The sequence below is a fragment of the Pseudorca crassidens genome, chromosome 1 (assembly GCF_039906515.1).
Source record: "Pseudorca crassidens isolate mPseCra1 chromosome 1, mPseCra1.hap1, whole genome shotgun sequence".
Taxonomy (NCBI): Eukaryota; Metazoa; Chordata; class Mammalia; order Artiodactyla; family Delphinidae; genus Pseudorca; species Pseudorca crassidens.
In genome coordinates this window covers 196,717,634-196,740,529 of record NC_090296.1, presented here as the reverse complement: position 1 = coordinate 196,740,529, position 22,896 = coordinate 196,717,634, and the positions used below count along the sequence as shown (strand labels likewise).

General features: G+C 46.2%; 1 protein-coding gene across 1 annotated transcript in view; it reads left to right on the top strand.

Moving 5' to 3' along the window:
• Positions 1 to 8,136: 8,136 nt before the first annotated feature.
• JCAD (junctional cadherin 5 associated) overlaps positions 8,137 to 22,896 on the top strand; it is a 74,819-nt gene continuing 60,059 nt past the window's right edge. Inside the window, exon 1 of the mRNA XM_067705436.1 lies at positions 8,137 to 8,251. The gene's annotated coding sequence lies outside the window, so the exon portion shown is untranslated. The remainder of the gene's footprint in view (positions 8,252 to 22,896) is intronic.

Here is a 22,896-nt window from a genome sequence, read left to right as displayed (position 1 = left end):
CTGCAAGTGTTGTCTTCCCAATAACTCATCACTGAGCAGGACCCAGGCGCAACCAGGAGCTACACGTCTTTTCCAGCCCTCGTTCCCAGCCAGCAGAGCACAGTGCAGAAGAAAGAGATCTAGACCAGTGGACCTAAACGTGGCCAGTTTCCAGAATTACCTGGAAAGTTTTGCTAAAGACCTCCTGAATCAAAATCTATGGAGATGAGGCCCAAGAATCTGCTTTAAAAAAAAAAAAAAGGCTCAGGACGTGAATCTGATGACCGATCAAGTCTGAGAACTGCCAAGATATGAGAGGAAGTTATATCACGTTCTTGGTGTTTAGAGGGTAGAGCTGCTGAGACTTGGGGTCGGTCCCACGGAACCGAAACAGCCTCCTAGGAGGTGGTCTGTGCGTTTTGCGTTGGGGTCCAGGGAGCAATGGGCCGCTGAGACACTACACACATTGACCTACTGGCTTTCCATTCCCTGGAGAGATTTATGAAATTAATTATTTTTATATCCTGCATCACATTCACCTTCAAACTAAATAGCGTGGCTCTTACAAGTGACCCGATTCTGCACTGAGATAAACAAGGCTTGGCTGGGTAACTGTCATTTTCCATCCACTCTGCTTTGCAAGATGGCTCTTTTTGGCCAACATAGAGGATCGATTCTACTCAGCCTAGGGCCTAGTAAGGATTTTGTTCATGACGTGCTTGTCCATTCTCAGGAGGGACACCCCCAGCCACTCCCATTGCCACGTTCATCATACGTTTTGAGGCCCGGCCTGTTTAACGGTGGTGTCGGGCTGGTGACCGTTCGCCCATCGGGCAGAGCTGAGGTTGCAGGCGCTAACCTTTAGGCTCACACAGCCAGCTTGGCTCAAACGTTTGCCTGCATCCTCGCTAGTCTGTGGCTTGGACTGTCCCATAAGCCTCTAGCCTTGAGCCTTGGATGTGCTTTAATATGTTCACATGAGAAATTGTTCTGAGCTTGGAGGCATTCAATTTCACTTTCCATGTAATATCCACTTATTTTATGTTGAATTACCAGGATGACATACTATCAATATTAATAAAACCATTTATTGAGAACCTAATACATGTAGGGCAATGTACGGGGTAGATACTGAGGCTTCAAAGATTAATAGCATAAGGTCCTTGCTCTAGAGAGGACCGTGCTCTGATGGGACATACAGAATGCCAGTCGTAAGAAAGCAATTTACAAGGCCAGACGGCAGATGCCAAATACCAAATGAACGGCTCAGGCACTAATCACCCTCAGGCTTTGGAGGAAGCCTTGACCATGAAAAAATGGAGGATTGGAGAGCTTAATCTAACACAGGGCCTGACATGTAACAAGTGCTCAGTAAAACCTGTCAAATGGATAAATGAATAACTGGGTGATGGTAAGGTTTGAGCTATGCCTTGGCACGTAGGTACAGCATGCTCGAGAGAGAAAACACAGACACACAGACACACACACACACACACACACACACACACAAGGCTTTTCATCAATGAAATTGTGAACCTATCTTATCAGGAAGTTACATGAATGAGAAATTTAGGAGAGCACGCCTTCTTGCTAAGGTTAATCTGCGTATTATTTGGGGCCATCATTTATTAAGCAGTAACTGAATGGCACTTACTAAAGATCATTTATTTGCAGTAAATAGATGAAACATTTGCTGTGTAAATTCATTGATTCACAACGTAACAAGGAAACGAGAGATGCCTACTCAATCAGCTAAGCTACGTACAGTAAACACCTGGTTTCTTTTGTAATCAACTAATTTATATCCAGCACAGATTTGATACCAAACAATGTATAAGACCCAAGATAGGAACAAGATATAAAGAGGGTGAGGAATGGGGCAGAAAAAAGCGAAAAGAAGTGAGATTTCTTGCAGTTTGGGCTAAAAAAAAAGCACATGAGCTCCCTAGAACTAGGAATTAAGTAAGTTTGCGGGAGAAGAAAGAAGAAACCTTTCCTCTTGCTCCTAATTCCTGAAGGGAGTGTTTTCATGGGGCTATTTCTAACCCCAAGTTAATTGCTGCTACTCCGAGTTTTACTACTAGGGCGACCATGGCCACCAGCTAGCCAGCTTCTTACGTGTCTGGCACTGCACTAAATCCCATACACACGTTAAAAAAAATTAATCCTCCAACTGCCCTGTGAGTAGGTCCTATAATTCGCCCCTTCCTGCAGGCTGCCCTTCCTGAAAGCAGCGGGTCTTCTCCAGCCCGGGAATCGACGCACAGAGCGTTAGATGCAGTCAACGGGAAGCCTGCACAAGGGGAGATAAGAAGACCCCACTTCAGAGACAGCTTTGATCTAGAGGGAGGGGCAGGCACACGGGGCTGTGAGCGGCCAGAGCAGCCCCAGGGGACTCAGGACCAGGTCTCAGGAATGAACAAGGAAGAACCATCTGTGGTCACTGGGGACCCTGGTTTATTTGTTTGCTTGTTTTTATAACACATCAACTTCATTTCGGATGAACAGATTAGGTCATATGATAATTGGTATTAACTTCAAAGTCATCAGGTAGAAGACAAGGTGAGTATATAGATGAAATAAAATTGAATCTGAGTTAAACGTTGTTGAAAGGACCCTGGTTTTGATCAGCCACATGTTAATTGTTTGGAAGCAACCATGGGGCAGAGATCAACGTGCCGGACTCGGAATCAAAGAAGACGTCTCCAGCTGTGTGAATCTCAGCAAGTCCCTTCTCACCTCTCCGCTCCATCTTCCGCATCTTTTAATAGTGGCAGGAAGGGAGCTTCCCCAGCCCCTTTGCCGATGCCATGGGAATGAGGGTGAAAATTCAAGCCCAGTTAAATCCTGTGTGTGCCTGTTTCTACATAGGTCCTAAAGAGCACTAAAATTCAATACTGCTGGTTCCTCAGTATAGAGTATTTTATTCTTTTTAATATTCTTCACGACTTCTATGCCCCTTCAATGTGTCCCAAGTCCTGCCAGTGGCTGCCTCTCAGCCCTGCCTGTCCTCTTCCTGTTGTCACGATAGGAAGGGGAAGAATATTCATTGTTGTACAAACATCCTATTTTTGTTTATTTTTTATTTTATTTATTTATTGGCTGAAATTTTTAAAAATTTATTTATGATTTAATTTATTTGTTTATTGAATTTTTAAATCGAAGTACAGTTGATTTACAATGATTCAGGTGTACAACAAAGTGATTCAGTTATACACACACACACACACACACGTGCACATATATATCTATTCTTTTTCAGATTCTTTTCCATTATAGGTTAACACAAGATATTGAATATAGTTCCCTGTGCTCTACAGTAGGACCTTGTTGTCCAACATCCTTATTTTTTAAGAACGGCAATTTTATAAAGAATAATCCACCTATCATGGTATCATCTTAGCACGTTGACTCCCACACTTCTAGTTTGTCTCTATGCGTTTTTGATTTTCACATGGCTGTGATCACAGAGTAGCTACATTATCTGCTTCTGTTAATTCTACTTGTTTAACAGCACTCTAAACACTTCCCGAGTTGCTACATCACCTTCATAATTGTTTTGGCTACTGGTTGAAAACTATTCCATGGGGTAAAATGTCTCATGATGAAACATAATTTTATTACTGTTGGACACTTAGATTGATTTTAATAAATAATGCCAGAATGAATACCTTGGGTTTATAGCCATTTTCCCCCTTATGAACTAGAAGCAAAAGTCTTTATACTTTTTTTTTCTCAAAGCCAGGCACAATTTTCTAAATCCCCTATGTGTTTATCAGCCTTCGCTGACCCATCTCTGCTTCATCTTGTTTTATCCTCCTGGGATGTTCTGGTCTGTGAGGCAAGGATTTAGCTGCTGTTTCTGATCATGGTTTTTTCCATCAACAAGTCTCTCCGAAGGCTGTTTCTTATTCTCTGAAAGGCCAGAAGAGTTAGGTATGTGACCTGACAACACTTGTCTCATGGTCATCCACTTTGGAGAAGTGACTTTTTCCAACGCAAGATGAAAAGTTCTACCCAACAGGGCGAAGGTGCCTCCCGGAGAGTTCCACTCCAGCCCACGGGGCTGGTGGCTCTTTGACCAGAAGTGGAAGTGGCGTGGGTAGCTGTATCAATCAGGGTCTGACCAGGAACATGAGATCCACTCTCAGCATTAAAACGGAGGACATGTAAATGCAGTGAGGTGGTGACACGGCTGATGGAAAAATCGAGAAGCCCAACAGGGATGTGAGGCGATCAGAGGTAGCAGGAGGTCCCAGCTTCCCGGGGCTAAAACCCAGAACCAGAGTCACCTGATGGGAGATGGACCTGGGGGCCGGTCCCCGCAGAGCTGAAGTCCGAGGGAGAGATGCAGCCCTGCTGGAGAGGATACCCAAGGCAGAGAGATGGGGAGAAACACCCCTCTCTCCTGCCACCCAGTCCCCCGCCGGTACCTCTCCTGGGTTGAACCCAGGTGTCACAAGAGCCTGCAACACACAACTTGCAGGGCTGAACCCGCCCCCACCACACACCGTCTATGGTACAAAGTGAACTGGGAAAAGGATGAGGAATGAGCCCAAAGCAAACAAGACAAGCATCGGTACAGAGTCACATTCCAGAGACTCACTCCAAAGAGCGCTGGGGCGGGAGAGAAACCCTCTGGAGAAGCCAGCCAAGAGAGGAGGCAAAAGGAACTAAGCGGTTTAAAAAGTTAAGCACCCGCATCCGTCACACACAGCTGTGTTCTTTGTTGCAACTCGTACCTCTAGCCAGTTTGAGCCAAAAGATGGTTTACTGAAAATTATCAGTAGGTCACAGCACCTACAGGAGACCTGGGTCAGGCATAGAAGCTGCACCGCCGGGAGCACAAGTTATGCAGGTGGGGAGCTGGCTGTCCCTGCAGGGACGGGGCTGGGACCCTGGACTCACCCAGCAGAAAATCGGTACCAGACACGTGACCAGCCCTCCCCAGGGCTGCCTCTTAGAGCTGATGTCTCCCTGCCAAGAGGCACTGACCTCCTGTAAAGTGGGTTCAACCCCTTTCCTGGTTTTTACTGAGTTGAAGGCATCTAACTGCCCAGCCTGTGATATATGCCTGCACCCCAGCTGCAGAGAAGGCTGGAGGAGAGAGTTAGGCTTCCACTTTGGAGAAGAGCAACTGCTACAAACTGAGTTGTGTTCCCCCCACTAAATTCATATGTTGAAGCCCTAAGGCCCGATATGACTGTATTTGAACAAGGGCGTTTAGGGGGTAATTACGGTTGAGTGAGGTCATAAGGGTGGGATCTGAATCTGATAGGATCGGTGCCCTTGTAGGGGAGGAAGAGAGAGAGCGATCTGTCCTCACACAAGCAGCAAGGAAAGGGCAGGCGAGGACAAAGCAAGAGGTGACCGGGCAGCCTACAAGCCAGGAAGAGCCCTCTCACCAGCGCCTGGCCACACTGGCACCCTGGTCTCAGACTTGTGGCCTCCAGAACCGTGAGAAAATACACTTCTGTTGCTTGAGCCCCCCAGTCTGTGGTGTTCTGTCGCGCAGCCCGAGCGCTGAGAAAAGAGCTCAACGTGGAGTCCATGCTGATCACGGGAGTTCTGTTCACAAGACGTGGGGTGGCCATGCATTTAATAAACGTCCTGTACACCCAGGTTACCACCTTTTGTTCACCACAAAACGTTACCAGGTCTTGCCACACTTGTGACCATTAAAACGGATACACATGAGGACAGTGGTGACCCTGCTTGCACCACTGGTACAGCGCCAGTGCCGCTTGTCACGTGAGAGGGCTGGTTTCCATGAGCTCCAGACCTGACGGGGCATGTCTGCATCCCTTGGTCACGTGACAGATGAGGCCACTCCACAGAAGGTGAGCTATCACCTTAGCGTGAAGAGGGACACTTCCCACCCTGTGCTGGACCCTACCAATCCTTCTGACAGCCCTAGCTGTCACAAAGGCCGTCTTTTTCTAGCTGCTGTTGGTATCTATTCCTGCAATGCAGATCTTCCCGCACAGATTCAAAATGAGATGGTCTACTAACAAAGAATGTGTGAAAGTCAGCCCCACGGAGGCGCCAGGGTTAGAAGGGTGAGGCCAAGGTCATCCCCGAGGAAGACTATGTTAAGAAAGCCTAGTCCTCGGAGAGTATCAGACACCCTTTAAGGTTCTGCTCCGGAGTGGTAAGACAGATTGAGCCCTTTCTGTAATAAGAACCCCTATGACTAGGGTGTTCCCTTGTGTGTTTCTTATTGTGTTGGATTCTGGGGATAAAACGCTGAATAAGATATTTCTCTTGCTCTCGGGAAACCCGTAGTCCGGAGATCATTAAATATACATGTATATATAATGCCGTATGAAGAGTATTAGTCTTTATTCTGTAGGTCATCCAGAGCCATTGAGTACGAATGAGCATGTGACAGTCATTTATAGTTTTTATTGAGTTCAGAAAGGGATCATTGGGATATAATGACAAGAACTACCAGAGAGAAGAATGAACAAACTATGATGAGAGCCTGGAGGAGGGAGCCACCAGAAAGGGTCGCAAAGACAAGGACGTGAGGGCCCCTGAGGACCTGCCCAGAGCTTCTATTTGAGACAGTGACGGGATGCAGCCACCGTCATTTCTTGGGGATGAAGCTGGTGAGCTGGGGCGTGGGGCTGAGCAGGCTGGGAGGGGACACGGGTGAAGAGTTTCTCTGATGAAGGGTTACTAAGACTGGAGGCTCAGGACCCTAATATAGGGTGAGGGATATGAGTCAGTGTTTCTTCTGCTGGAGAGCCTGAGAGATAACTGCGAGAGCCTTCTTGTTCCTTTCTTCTACTTTCAAAAAATTAAACAATGCAAAACGAAACAATAGTCGACATACAGTCTCTGCCACCTTCATGCCACCCCTCCTTCGCGGAACAAAAGGCAGCCCCTGCATGCACGAGCGTAGCTATGACCAATACAACTTAATTAAAGACAACAGGCAGCGGCCTGGGTTTGCCAACCCCTGGTCTACAAGATCCAGTTGGAAGACGCAGTCACTGTTTTCCTCCTAGTTTATGATTTCGAGGTCCCTTAGGAGGTTGTGTGTGTAGAGGTAGGAAGGGAAGAGACACAGGGGGAGTCAAGAAGGAACGTGCACATGGGAGGGGCTCCTTCTAGCTCCAGGGAGGAAAGGGCAACATTAGCATCACAGGTCCCTCTTGTTCTTTCTTACAGGCCCTCCTGGCCCCATCCTGCTGTCCACCTGCGGCTCCAAACTGACTGGCCATGTCCTGGCCCGCGGCTTCTGGGCCATTTTTTTTGTCCCCGAGATGACTGTGCACAGGATAATTTATATTTTGGTGTAAACGCACCTCAAGCTCCTTTGAGATGAAAGACTCTATATAAAAGTGAGTTACGACCCTGCTGAAGGGAAGCACTGCTGAGTTTCTCCAAAAGCGGAGTTAACCCCCTCTGGCCTCTGCGAAGGGCTGGCAGTAAAGGACCGTTGGCCATTTCAGGGGCCCTGGTTTTAGCTGTTGATTCTGTGATGCGATAAATCCTCCTCCAAGTGCGAAGGTGGCGTTTGCCTTTTGCCAAAATGCTGAGGACGAGGGGGGTCTCTAACCGAGGCCCAAGCTGAGGTGGGATCTTTGCTTTCTAAGTTGTTTGGGAAGTGAGGGACACACACACACACTCACACATCCATCTTCCCTAATAACATAATCCACAAGCGCTCCTCCCTTACGCTATAATCTCCTACGGGTTCTCAGGATGCTTCTACACGGAAGGTCGCACTTGGTCCCGCTCCCCGGTCCCTCTGTCCTTTAGCCCCCAGGAGGCTCCCTGCTGCGTAGAGCGCGGCTGTCTGCAGGTGTGACTTTGCTCCTGTGCGGGCCCAGGGCTCCCCGAGCCAGCTCTGAGCGGGGCTTCCCTGCACACGGTATCAGACAGGGCGGACCAATGTGTCTGTTTTTAGAAAAGACCGTAAGTGTCTTATCTTACTCCTCTGGAATGTTCCACAGTTACTTCACCTCTCGTTTAGGAAACATTGGTTTGAGGGTTCTTCGACCGTCCCCGAGCTCTTCCATCAGCTCTGCGAGCTCGTTTCATTTGAGGTGGCCGTGCCTCTGCTTTTGCCAAGCTCATTTCCATCTCTCCTCCTCCCAACTAGAAACCTTGTGGTTAAAATAACACACAGCCTCTATTCAGAGCTCAAACTCAGAGCTGCTCTCAGAGGCAGATTTGGGATTTAAACCACTCTGGGAAGAGGCATCAGGCTGCTTTGTAATTATTCCATTTTAGACTTTCACGAGGAAAGCGGGAACCTCAGGTAAATATTTTCTTTCCTTTGTCATTGATTTACTGAAAAGATGATTGGGAAAACTGTGCCAGTGGGCGCTGGGAGAAGCCAGCTGCTTCCTAGCTTTTGACTGTTGCACAGGGCTTGTGTCTTTCTCTCAAAGAGGATAAGGTGGGGAAACAAGGATCTTACGGAGAGAAAATTGCAGGGGCGATTCTCTCTGTGCAGAAGGGCTGGAGGTTTGAGGAATACTTGTGCCTCAGTGCAGCCACCCAGTGCCTTTGGGTGCGTGCGGGTCAGAAAGGTGGGAAACAAGGGTCCGTTGGTCTTATTCGTCCTCTGGTGCAGCTGCTTGGTCATGTGACCAGCTCACACAGGCACGGGGGCAAGCCCTCTCTTGACATCTTCTCTTCTTATCAAATGAAACTGAACCGGTTCTCTTTCCCTAACTGCTTCCTCCTCAAGCAGGTGGGTACAATTACATCCATCGACCTACTGAATATCTATCTATGTGTCTATCTATGATCTATCTATCTATCTATGATCTATCTATCTTTCTATCTATTTATCTATCTCTCCATCCATCTATATCCTATTTCTAAATTGTTGTGAAATGTTAACCTACTATCTCATGTTTTCATATTTTCTAATTTATACCTTTCTCTGGTGATAGGACATTAAAGATTTGCCTTCCATCTCTTTGTAAAACACGTTAACAATTTATTTGAACACCGATAACTACAGTGTCTGGAGACAAGATGAATTTATGTGCAGAAGCCAGTTTTGGGCAAAACTTACCACCACCCTTCCAGATCTTTCTTTGCACAACTTGTTTTATTTTTGCAAACATTCGTGCCTATGAAGTCTTTCAATATAGCTCCCCTTGGCAGGACCAGGTGTTTATCTGCCAATTCTCCATCTCTCTCTCTCTTTCTCTCTACCCTCCCTCCCTCCACCTCTCTCTGTTTCTCTCTTTCTCTCTCTCTCTCTGTTGCCCCTCCTCCCAGAGGTCATTGTTTCCTTTAAGGTTTTAGTTTGAAGAAAATTCCACTCCTATTTGATGATAGAGCCAAAACAATCAATCAATAGTCAATCAATCATTGGTCAGTCGAACACAAATAGACAAATGGCACACGAAGTTCCTTCCAACTCTAATCCCGTCAATCTGAGTTATTGGCTTTGCTATCCTTATAAAGCACCTTTAAACACTATAGCAAAAGAACAGCCAGGGCTCTGCCACCTCGAGCCATGGGAAGTGGGCTGGGTGGGAGGTGAGTCTCCCAGAGCAGTCTGAGGGTAACGCGTCAGCTCACCCTCTGCCCCCAGTGGCCTTCCTCGGGCAAAGGCCACCGTGAGTCTGCTTGTTATTTCAGTGCTGCTTTCAAAGGCAGAATGTCGCAGATTTTCTCTTCTTCGTGGCAACACTTGGCATGTACGTTAGTACCTCAGCCACAGAAGACACCCCGTAAAAGCCTCTTGAGCGAATAGGTGAATAATCTTCCCTTTCATTAAAAAAAGTAATAATGACAAGATTTTTAATACATTTATGGCAGGACTCTGTGCTTAAAAAACAGTCACGACTTCCATCAAGAATAATGAAGCCACTCCTTACTTGCTGCACGTGACAAATCCTTTCTTCTTTGAAAAAAAAAAAGACTAATGAACCTTCCTCTATACATCATGTATACATTAGCTCACATGTGATTAGCTCACGACAGTCTTGTAGGCTAGGGGTTATAAATTCAGATCCTTTTGTTATAGATAGCATTTATTGTATAGCATTATTTGTAGAGTTCACCACTACCTAAGATTACATATGTCATTATGCTTATTACATCTCTCCCCATAAAATGTAACCTCCACAAGGATGAGGATTCTTCTTTCATCATATATTCATTACTGTTTCCTTAGTACAGTGCCTGGTACATAATAGTGGATCAAAATACTTGCTAAAGAGAATTGAAATTTATATCAAGAAATTGATATAAATTGAATTGAATTGATATAAATTGAATTGAAATTTATATCGAATTTATATCAAGTATTTATAGCACTAAATATGGTCTACTAGAAAGGGAAAATCATTTAAACAAAGAAGAGCGTATTCTACAAAAGAGAATGAGGCCTGAGGCATGACTGAGGTTTAGGGAGGGGGGCATAGGGTTAATGGGAGTTTTTTACTCCGGATTTGTTTAGAAAAAAATGGAATCAGACAGAAAATGAGAAGGTGGGAACCTCTAAAGAGTTTAGAAACTTCGTAATGTTTTCTGTTTCAGAGGTAAGAAGAGTTGGGAATTAGTGTAGGTTTCATTTCCCCCACTTTTGAATATTTTCTTCAAAAGGGAAAGCATAAGGAATAGAAAGATTGCAAATTTAGAGGAAGTCCATGGAAGAGATGATAGAAAAAGATTTCATGGAACATAAATTAAAAATCTCAAAGGACAATGCAGCTATCCTGCCGGAGAGAAGGTAAGCTAGGAGTTCAAAGGCCATCAGGGAAATCAAGTGAAAGAAACAGTGGGGAAAAAAAGATCAAGAAAATTGCATTGCTGAGGAAAGAGCCACAGATGGCAAGAACCGTCCAGCTTGCCAAAGGAGGATGAATGGTTTAAAGGAAACAGGAAGTTTGGGGGTGACTGTAGTCAGTGGAGCAAATAAGGGTGAAGTGGGTGGAATTTTAAGGCTGAGGATTTCATGACAAAAAGTTATGGGATGGTAAGAACTTAGAAATGGCTCTTACAGAGGAGATGAGTCATCCCAGAGACTAAGAGACTTTATAAAAAGATGTGAACGTGTTAGGAATTGGAGGACACTTGGCGTCCTGAAAATTGTCTTAGAAACACACCAGAACTCATTCATTCTCTCACTTAGCATTTCTCGAATATGAAGCAGACACTGAAGACACAAAGGCGAAAGAATCAGGCCAGACACAAGCCCTGCTTTCTTGGAGTTTACAAATGAATAAAGCAGGTAACCTCACTGAGGAATATATATATGTGTGTGTATTCAAGCAGGTGTGGGCCCAAGGAGTTCATGTGGAAGAGTGAATAACAAAGGAACCAGGTCCAGATGGGGTGGGAAGGAGTGGCCGTGTAAGCAGGCTTTCCACGCAGGGGCATTTGAACTGGGATCCGAAGCGGGAGAGGGGTGAGGCTGGGTGGAAGGATCCTTCTAAAGAGAGGGGACAGAGCACACAAAGTCCTCTGGAGGAAGGATCATGGCACCTTCTAGAAACAGAAGGAAGATCAGCATCGCTGGAGAGCAGAGAGTCAGGAGAAATGGGGTCAACTGAGGCAGGGGTGGGGGACAAATTCTCCATCAGGCAGGCCAGAGGGTCATGGTAGTTACTTGGTTTCAGCCCAAGAGCAGTAGGACATCACAGGACATCTCTTGCTTGTAGGAGGGACGGGATGTGAACAAGAGCTGGGCTCTCCAGATACCCAGTACTGTGCTCACCAACTCATGTGCCCAAACCGTCTATATGTTCACCACCTTCGAGGGACAAAGGTCTGGATGAGGGTTGCTCTTACTCTCTCTTGTCCTTTCTTAAGTTCCTGAACTCTTAACATTTCCTCGACGGTCCAAGGCACCAAATACCACCCTCTTGAGGTATAAAGCCTGCTTGTCCTATGTTCAGTCATCTTAGACTATTTTCTCTTTTCTCTTTTGAAAAGGATTTCAACTTTTCCTTTCCATCACGTCTGCCTCTCTCTCTCATTGGATGCTTCCAATCTGTTGCAGGGTAAGAAACCAGAGAAGCCAATCGAGAGGCTTCAGCTGAGCTGAAGTTCATGGGCTTTGTGGCTCCGCGGGTGCCCTCTGGGTTTCCTCCTCTGCCCCAGTGGTGCTCCAAATGGCAGGGCGGCTACCGGGAGCTCCACCTGGTGCCTTTGAGCTGCACTGTCCAATATGGTGGCCACTGGTCACGAGTGCTGTTTAAATCTCAATTCGTTTACATGAAATAAAGTTAAAAAATCAGGCCTTAGTCACACTGGCCCCATTTCAAGGGCCTGATGGCCGCGTGTGCCCAGTGGCCACTATATGAGGCAGCACAGATCTGAACGCTGGTATTATCCCAGGAAGTTCAATTGCGCAGCACCGTCCCAGATGCTGGTGGAGACCACGAGCCAGATGGTGTACACTATTGTCATTCATATTTTTTAAACGTCTCTCTGACAGTAACTCCAGGCATGTAGCAGCCTTTCTCGTTCCTCTAAGCGTACAAAAATACGTTGTGTAAATTATTCCTTTCGGAGTTGTTATAATTACCGGAAGGCTATTGAAAAAGTACTCAGGGATCTGCTATTTCCGGCAGAGAAATGGACTCAAAGCTAATTAAAATTCGACAGTTGCTTCCTGGAAAATCTGAGCTTGGTTCACCTTCCCACGGTGACTCCAAATAGATACCTGTCGCATACGTGTCCTGCAGCCTTAATGATCTAGTTGAGAAATTCCGCGACACCACCTGAGCCTTCCTCAGTCCGTACCTCAACCTCAGAAAACCAGATATTTCAGGAACCTGAGACCTTGGCACAAACAGATGTTCATTTTCTGAGGAAAATAAATCAGCTTATTGGACTGGTGAGCTAGTTATCCTGTGTTCTGGGCTCAGAACCACAAATGAAACAAGAAACAGATCGAAGCTATTCCGGCTGAACGTTATATGAAAATCATGTCAAGGTGTGATGAATGATGCATGAGCGGTTCCCTGATTTCCATGATGCGCCCGCTTGAGAACGTCGTCTGAGCCTAGAGGTTTCCATAATCGTCACAATAATAATAGCACTTAGACATCACTCATCCTTGTAACGACTCTGTAAGGTGGGTGGCATCTCCCACATCTTACAGATGAAGAAACTGAGGCTCAGGTGGGGGGGCGCAGCAGGACTACAGCTCTATGTCCTGTGACGTGGCATCCCCCTGGGCCGGCCCCAGCCCTCTGCTCTCAGATGCACAGACCTCTGTCTCCTGGCACTTCTGGAGGTGAGGAATCCTGGGGAGATGGGTCAGGAAGACAGCAAAGCAGAGTGATGGGGAGAGGAGGCTCTAACGGTCCAAGCTGATTGCGTCTTTCTGGAAGCTTCTGTGCCCTCTCATTCTTCTGGTGATGGTATGATTTGTGTGCTTTGAACCTTGGCTTTTACTGACAATGAAAAAAAAAGTGGAACGCAGCAAATTTTCTTCTGACTGTTGTGGTCAGCTGACTCAACATGACCTGAGTTTCAGAGAGAATCCACTCTGTTTAAAAAGGAACAAATAAGCAAATAGAAACAGACAAACGGAACTGCAGAAAGTCTCTGGGGTGAATGGGAACAGCCTGTCTCTTGCTAATTCAGTCATTTGTTCTTTTTAAAAATTCTTTTCCATTATGGTTTATCATAGGATATTGAATAGAGTTCCCTGTGCTACACAGTAGGACTTTGTTGTTTATCCATCCTATATATAATACTTTGCATCTGCTAATCCCAAACTCCAATCCATCCCTGCACCAACCCTCCTCTCCCTTGGCCACCACAAGTCTGTTCTCTATGTCTGTAACTCTGTTTTTGTTTCATAGATACATTCATCTGTGTATATTAGATTCCACGTATAAGTGATATTATATGGTATTTGTCTTTCTCTTTCTGACTTATTTCACTTAGTATGATAATCTCTAGGTCCATCCATATTGCAGCAAATGGCATTATTTCCTTCTTTTTATGGCTGAGTAATATTCCATTGTATATATACATGACATCTTCTTTATCAGTCAATGGACATTTAGGTTGTTTCCATGTCTTGGCTCTTGTGAATAGTGCTGCTGTGAATATAGGGGTCACGTGTATCTTTTTGAATTAGATTTCTGTCCAGATACATGCCCAGGTGTGGGATTGCTGAATCATAAGGCAACTCTACTTTTAGTTTTTGAGGAACCTCCATACTGTTCTCCATAGTGGCTGCACCAATTTACATTCCCACCCACAGTGTAGGAGGGTCCCCTTTTCTCCACACCCTCTCCAGCATTTGTTATCGGTCATTTTTTCTTACCACTGCTTCCAGGATAAAGCGCTGTCTGTAGCAAGGCTGAGGTTGGAGGATTCTGTAAGATCTCTCCCCTTAAGAACCTCAGCTGCTAACCCCAACGGTTTGTAAGTATTTTCTGAGCACCTGTCTTGTCATCCGAAGATGAGTGAGATGAAGTTCTTGCCCAAGAGGAGCTTGTAGTCTGGCCTAGGAGACCGACGGGTAAGCAAATACAGGCACACTTTGTTGTGTTGTGCTTCACAGATATTGCATGTTTTACAAATGGAAGGTTTGTGGCAACCCTGCGTTGAGCAAGTCTGTCGGCGCCATTTTTCTAACAGCATTTGCTGACTTCGTGTCTCTGTGTCACATTTTGATAATCGTCACGGTATTTCAAACCCTCCACCAACAAAAAGATGCCAAGTCGCTGAAGGCTCAGAGGATGGTTAGCATTTTTTAGCAATATTTTTAAATTAAGTAGGTACGTTGCTTTTTTAAAGACATAATGCTATTGCACACTTAATAGACTGCAGTGTAGTGTAAACATAACTTTTATATGCACTGGGAAACCAAAATTTTCATGTGACTTGCTTTAGTATGATATTCACTTTATTGTGGTGGTCTGGAACCGAACCCACAATATCTCTGAGGTCTGCCTGTACTTAAAACACAGCAGGATAAATGCTATGAAACCAGGACAGGTGACGTGTAAATGGGTGGAGAACTAAATGCACACTTCCCAGCAAAGATTCTAAGTTATGGTGGGTGAGACGAGGACGTAAGCTCAGAAACGGGGTAGAATGGCGGGGGCAGGCTCTCGGCTCTGCTTAGAGGTGAGGCAAGGCAGACGAGGCACCCCAGACACTGGCATCCATTACTGAGGGCACGGGGCCACTGGTAAGGCTGGCCCAGGACTTGATTTGGAGCAGTAGTCATGATTCACCCAGGAATAGGATCAGGTTTAATCATTGACTAGTAAGTATCTATCAGCAATACTAGAAGTAGAGAAATTAGTCAGGCATCAGAAACTAACTTCAAGAGATGAGAGCCAGGGACTATCCCTCAGGGGCAAAATTGGGAACTGCAAGTTCAAGGCAGGAGAGAAAAAACGGGAGTGTGTACCACGGCAAGAGCCAGAGTTCCAGGGCACGGAGGATGGACATAAAGTTTGGCTCTGGGCCACAGGCCATACTAGGGAAAAGGATACAGGGATGAAAAGGACTCAGCCAGACCAGCCTGAACCCAACCCAGACTGAGATCTGCAACCCTGGGTCAAACATCCTACTCAGACCATTTGAATGTAACTAATTTCTGGTGAGAACAGGATGTTCTTTTTTGCTCTCCGGAACGAAGGTACTCAGTATGCTTGTTGCAGAGAGAGTGTGGGAGGAGGAAAAGATGGGAAATCAGGCCACACCTCAGGGAGATGGGGGGGGAGAGAAAGCCAGGCGGGAGGCGGGGTGATCAGGATGATGGAGAACCGGCGGGCTGAGTCTGTGAGGCGCGTGGGCAAGAAGAAAACCGGTGGGAGCGGGCGGTCGCCCTTTACAAAGGCAGGTACGGTGCTTGTTAATTCTGAGTGGTAGGAGAAGAGATTTCTTTCCATTAGAACACCATCCACCTCCCCGAGGGCTACACAGGGGAGCGCAGGCAGTGGTAAAGGTCCTCTGCCTTCGATGCGAAGCTGACCCTTCTACATGGCCCCTCACACAGTGACAGTGACCCCACGGCCGTATTTCTCAGTAGTCCCCAGGACACAGTTCCTGAAACTTCATCTTGACTTCAGGACAAGAAATGACAAAGCAGGGAGGCGAGTTCCCTATGACTTCCTAGAGCATTCCCGAAAGAAATATCACACACTCAGCAAGTCCTCAGGGGCCTAGCAAAGTGCTGGGCAAGAGAGACAGAACCCAACGGAGTTCCCAGCTCTTTCTAACAAGATGCCCAAGCTCTCAGGTGAGGGCTTCATTACTGCAAGCGATATCAAATAAACCAATATCCTACAAAACCAAAGAGTTTAGAGTTTAGTTTGGGGATGCCTGCTAATGAATCTTGACCTCCAGAAACCTGCTGAATCTCTAAGCCTCACTCTGTCCCTGGGCTTCCCTCGACTTGGGTGCTGCCAACTAGAGTTAGGGCGCTGTCCTGATAATACAAGGGTCTGGAGTTCAGGACACATTTGCAGCGGCTCAGGGACACAAGCACCAAGCCGTCCTATAAGCAGGTGCTCATGGTTGGCTCAGAAGACCCTCAGTCTCTCTCTGTTTGTTCCGCTGTCCTCACGGGGGCCAGCTTGGGGCCTCTGCCTCGCCCACCCCTCCAAGGCAGCTTGAATACACCACCGATTGCACGGACATGCCAGTCCCAAATCGTCCAAACCGACGTGCATGCCCAGACGTGGGAAACGATGAGCTTGTAAACGACTCTTAGTACGTGGACACCAGGAACGCGTCACAGAAAGAGCACGCCATCGGGATCCACGTGGGAGAACTAGAGGACAGGGTTTCATCAACATGTAAACCGCGCCCAGCTTGAGTGATACTTAGTTTTGGCTGAAGGTAGATTCCTTTCATTGCTTGGTCTCAGGATCTACACGGAGAGCACAGCTCCTTCACATCTCGATATCGGAAATGACAGTGGACTGAACATCCGTGACCCTGGCCCGTCTGTGGATTTTGAATTCCATCTATAGTGTAGCCTTTCCTCTATTTTCTAATTTGTCCAAAATTTCTATTTTCTGGCTAAAACCCGTGGCTTATTTGGAGCATTTCGCATCCTTTTCTCTTTCAAAATCCACATATGTAGTTCTCTCTCTTTATGAACACTTTCCCACAACAGAACATTTTCTGTTTCTAGCAACTCACAGAGGTGCTGAGCAGAGAAACGGCAAACCCCGCACTGAGATGCAGACGCTAAGCCGTAAGCTGAGCGCATTGCACCAGCCACGTGGCTCACCCTCGCCCCAAACCCGGCTCTCAGGCTAATTCCACTCTGCGCCTTAGCGGGAGAACGAGTGACCACGTGTCTCAGGCTTTGGGGGTTGTTCACAAGTAGTCAAACCAGGAAGGTTCAAGAAGCGAATGCCTGGCAGCCAACATCCTGGCTCAGGTGCTGCTATTAATGCTGCCCAAGGAAGGGAAATTCTTCTTTCTCGAAGCTTCTAAGCCGCTTCGGGGACCGCGTGGCATACAGCGCTGAGCCACGTGCTCGAGGGGCGGCTTCTGCCTGGGATGTTGTCCATGAGCGCAGTCAACCCTGTGAGCTCTCGGGGGCTTCTTGCCCCAGGCGTGGTAAGCTGGGACCTTTCGGCCTGCCGCCTCTTGTTTGGATGGATGGGGGAGGGTCCGGCGGCTGCGATGCCTTTGACAGCTATGGAAGGCCCCAGCGCCCTGCTTGGCCTGCCGCTGTGTGCTAGGAGCTGCAGCTGGGCCCTGCCACGTAAATGCTCGCCCCCCCCACTGCCCCGGGCCTACTTGGATCCCCACAGACAGCAACCCAGGGCACACCTCTTCCCCTCACCACCCCCCATTCCCATGCTCCACTCTCTTTTTCTAGGCCATCCCTATGTGTCGGAGAAAACAGGGTTTAGCCCTCAAGTAGACCGACCTTAAAGAACTTGAAGAGAGTTTAAAATATAGTAACGGCCACCCCGAGGAAATCCAATAGCTGCTGAAGTCGTCTTTTCGCGTCTTTCCCCTCCCTAAATCCTACGCCCCTCCCAGAAGTTCTGACGTCAGTCACCACGTGTGCCTGCTGCCAGCTTTAACCATCCTCGAAGCCCTGCTCTGACAGGAGCTCCCTTTAAAGGTAAACTTAAACGGAAAGCCCATTATGCCATTAGAATCTCATCCAGAATCACACCTATTTTTGAGACTTTTTTCTTAGCTTTGTTTAGTGATCCTTTAATTATGCCAAACAACTGTCGGAAATCACATTGCAGACAGAGCTTCTCACAAATGGACCAGTCAGTTGCCTTTAAGTCACCCTACTGTTCATCCTCCAGGGCTTTAAGGGGTTTGTTTAGCCGTGAGGATGGAGAGATGCCTCTGCCCCTGTGGTCCAGGGAAGTCAGACCCGGAAGGGGATTAGTGAGCGGGGCCCCGGCCTGGCTGTGAGGCCAGTGCTCAGCTTTTCGGAGGCTGGGTCTGCATCAGGCCGTCTCTAATCTTGCCGTGAGCTTGTCTCCCGTTCCCTCCCTCGACCTCGATAAACCAATAGCATGAGAATTAGAGCAGACCATCCTCCGCCCTGGGAGGACCGCCCTGCCTGGAGGCCCGGATGCAACACCTTCCCTGCAACGCCTCGACCTTGACTTTCAGTTTCTGGCTTCCTGCTGCTCGTGGTTTGATGGGACCTTTGGCTGAGTATGGAAAGGGGTTTAGGAGTGGGTAAGGGAAAAATCTAGATGGTTCACATCTTTCTTCTCTTAACCACCTCTTTTATCCACGCCCCACCCCCCACCTCCCGTGGCTGCCTGTCACCTGGGCAAATATTTGTCCTAAAAGTGACTCAAGCAATCAGCAAGGAAGTAGGTGGGGTCCACGATGAGCTTGGGGCCTTGAAGTACTCAGAGTATTTTTAGTTAAATTATTGGCACACAAAGGGACATACAGAACACCTTTATCCCGTGGCTGGGCTCTCCAGCTGTTTGGGTGATACCCCCTCAACGAAGGATGATAAACACTTAGTTAGGTAAGCACCCGTTAGGTTGAGAAGGTTATAGAGCATTGATGTTCGCTAGTGGGACACAGACATTCTTTGGACCATTTTCATAAACATAATTGGGAACAAAACGCATTCTGAATTTATTCTGACACAATCACATTTTTATGAATCGCGAGTAGCTTTTACACAGCAGAGTTGATGAGATGTGTGTGAGTGTGTGTGTACTTTAACCTCAAAATACAGAAGAGCCTTGTTGTTCGCTAGACAGCTGCCACCTGCTGTTCTCTTCCGAGTGATGAACTCACCTACGGAGGCTCTTCACCCCCTTGGATAAACCAAACGGCATCACTGGCTACAAAAATGGCGGTGGCCATTCCGTATCCTAGGACACAACCGTCCAGTGAACACTGGATAGTTTTATGTATTTCTGAAGGGATCGCCAAAAAGATGCCCCAACATTTCTGTCCCTGGACAGCGACTAGCAGCAACTAAACTAATATGGAAGGAGCATCCTCATTTCACAGCCCTCATCCCTGATGTTCCACAAAGGTTCCCCAGCCAGATGAGGCGGGAGCAGAGAGGTGCCTACCATTCAAGGTTCTAGGAGACAGATGCTCGTCGTCTCTGAGCCCCTCTCTCTCTCAGGTAGCCATGCTCTGACCAACACCTCCGCAGTTTGGTTCCACGGCCAGGTAGAGGTCCACTCTTACCATCAACGGCTTCTCAAAATTTTCCCCAAAGAGCAAAAATGAAAGTCTCCATTTTGGTTAATGAGCCGTATTTTTTGTACATCGCCTTCCTTCTCGAGATAGAGATTAATGGTCTGTACCGTGTCTTTTCTTCCCACATGAAGGCCTGGAAACCAGATGGACTTCATCCAGCCCCTGCTTTGGGGTCACTGTGTTTCTGAACCTTATTATTTTTAAAAGAGAAAGAAACTGAAATGGAATCAGGCCCTTTATCTTGCTATCTCCCAAACTCTTTGATTTAAAACCTGAACACTGAGCTGGCAGACCCCTCCTTTTGTTCTAAGTCAACAAATGCACCGGGGATGGGGGTAGGGGCGGAGGCTGCTTTGAGGATTCCTCCAGCATTGGCTGAGACCCACAGACTCAGGCCAGTGGTGTGTTCTGGAACTCCTAAGGATGAACCTTCTCTCCTGAACTTCCCACAGGGAGAGAGACTGCTGTTTTCTATCCGAATGTTAATGATCGATCTTGGGGAGTTGGAAGCCACTGGAAGCCACGTCATCTGCCTCCAGCACCTATTTATAATCTTCACACTCAACCTACTTGGCTTTTCTCTACTAGAGCCACTCTCTCTACTTTCATTACTTTTAAGCAAAAATTGACTAAAGTCCAGTGAGGTTCCAGGGACCATGCTAGGTCTTTTTGAATAAGGATAGAGAAATAACCTCCTCCCCTTTTTCCCATCCCACACTGGGAACCAGTTAAGTCCGGCAGTTGTATTACTGATAAAATGATGTTGGAGAATGCTCCTCCCTAACTTGACAATCGGATACTACTTGGCCTCCCACCTGGGGTAGAGAGTATGCAGGAGTGGAGAGGCAGGTTGTGGCTACATCACCGGTGGGTAACAGCACCGTCTCCATCATGCAGGTGCCCCTAACTCAGAAGAGCCAGGATTCCCACCCAAGGCTCCAGCCCCCAAGTCTGGAGTTCATCCCCCCATACCTATCCTGCTGATCTGACAGGTAACAGCAGGAGTTCTTTAGCAAGAAATAAAAATCTACCAAAACTAAGAAATGTATTCCATACTTTAAAACAGAGAGAAATCTATCAGTATGCCTTTTAGAAAACTATTTCTGACTATCAGGAAGATCTAGCTTCTTTGTTTATAAGAAGTAGGTGAACATTTTCAAATCATATGCCTCAGGTTGCAAAGAGTTCAGATCTACTGGTTGGAAAAAGCTAGGTGGACATCTCCCCATCTCTTGATCTGTGGGAAAGACCAGGGTGACAAAAGTGAGGATGCCTTGTGTCAGTTGGAACAAAGCACTGAATGACTTTTGTTTTTCTAATAGTGGGATCGCATTTCCACCCAACCTAGGTAGTAATGAATGATCTGGATTTGTGACATGGCCCTCAGCACGCAGAATTCACTGTTGAAAGTCCAAAGCTAAGGCAACTGCTGAGGTCCAAACACAGACAGAACGTCCTACCTTAGGCCCCCTGACACCATCTGCAGGCAAACAAAAAGAAGTGAGCTCTCCATTGGGTTGTAGAATGCGGCTCATTTCAAATTCGGTGGTAGACTCTATTTTCTGTCCTGTCAGTAAAACGCACAACTGACTTGTCTGCCAAAGGGACAAACCAGTTCTTTGTGGAGAGAATTTCAATATCCAAGAAGAGGCAGACAATAAGTAATCTTTGCTTCGAATTGTTTTTCTGGGCAGTTCATCTTTAGTGCGCTTTGTACCTGTTCATTTTTCCTTGAGAAAAATCCCTTTTTATAAAATTCAATGTACAGTTTTAATTTTGGTGACAGTTTAATGCTTAAAAAATTCTAAATTGCCCACTTTCAGAAGAGTTAGTAGAGATACAGAGTTTTGCAAATTTTGTTTATAAAATCCCATCCGATTTGTCACGGAATTTCAATTTTGAACGTTTTAAATGAGTTCATTTAAATGACTAGACTTTCCAGAGGGAGCACTGGATTGGTGTTAGAATTTGACTAAACAAAATTCTATTTGATGCCATAGATTCTCGCTGTGCCCATGAGAAGTTAGAATCTCATAGACTGGATATCACCTTAAGTCCATGGGCGCTCTTAGATAGAACAGGTAAACCGAGTCACAGGTGACGCTGAAGATTAAGGCTCTTGGCCTAGCTGCAAAGTGACCGAAGAGCATCTTCAGGGTCAGCGCATCGTTCCTCACTCACACACACGCTTTCCAACACACATCTTTAGTTCTTGAAACTAGTTCTCACAACTTTGGCTTGTAACTCGTATTGTCCATTACTTGGAAGCCCTTCCTTCTTCCCATCCTGTAAGGGCATCTCATCCCCTTCAAGTATCCTTTTGCGATTGCACATCTCTGACTGGCCTCTGTTTTCTCAGATTTTTGCAAAACCTGTGTCCTATATTGCAGTCCAGCACATCTTTGCTCTAACTTGACAGTAAATTTATTGAAAGCAAGAACTATGACTGTGATTTATTAAAGAAATCTTGAGCTGGAGGGAATCTTACGGTAAAGACTAAAGGACAAATGTTGAGATACTATTGAAATGTAAAGACCAATACGAGGTCGCATAAAAAGAATGGCAAACAAGCACTATTTACAATAGCCAAGACATAGAAACAACCTAAATGTCCATCAACAGAGGAATGGATAATGAAGATGTGGTACATATATACAATGGAATATTCCTCAGCCATAAAAAAAGAACAAAATAATGCCATTTGCAGCAACATGGATGGACCTACAGATTGTCATACTGAGTGAAGTAAGTCAGACACAGAAAGACAAATATATGTGGAATCTAAAAAAAAATAGGGTACAAATGAACTTATTTACGAAACAGAAGTAGAGTTGCAAATGAGAAAACAAACTGATGGTTACCCGGGGATAAGGGGGGAGGGACAAATTGGGAGATTGGGATTGCCATGTGCACACTACTATATATAAAATAGATAACTCATAAAAATCTACTGTATAGCACAGGGAACTCTACTCAATACTCTGTAATGGCCTGAATGGGAAGAGAATCTTAAAAAAAAGAGTGGATACATGTATAACTGATTCACTTTGCTGTACACCTGAAACTAACACAACATTGTAAATCAACTATACTCCAATAAAAATTTAAATAAAAAAGACCAATACAAGGTCACATAAAAAGAGTGGCAAATAAGCACAATTTACAATAGCCAAGATGTGGAAACAACCTAAATGTCCATCAACAGATGAATGGATAAAGAAGATGTGGTATCTATGTACAATGGACTATTACTCAGCCATTTAAAAGAAAGAAATAATGCCATTT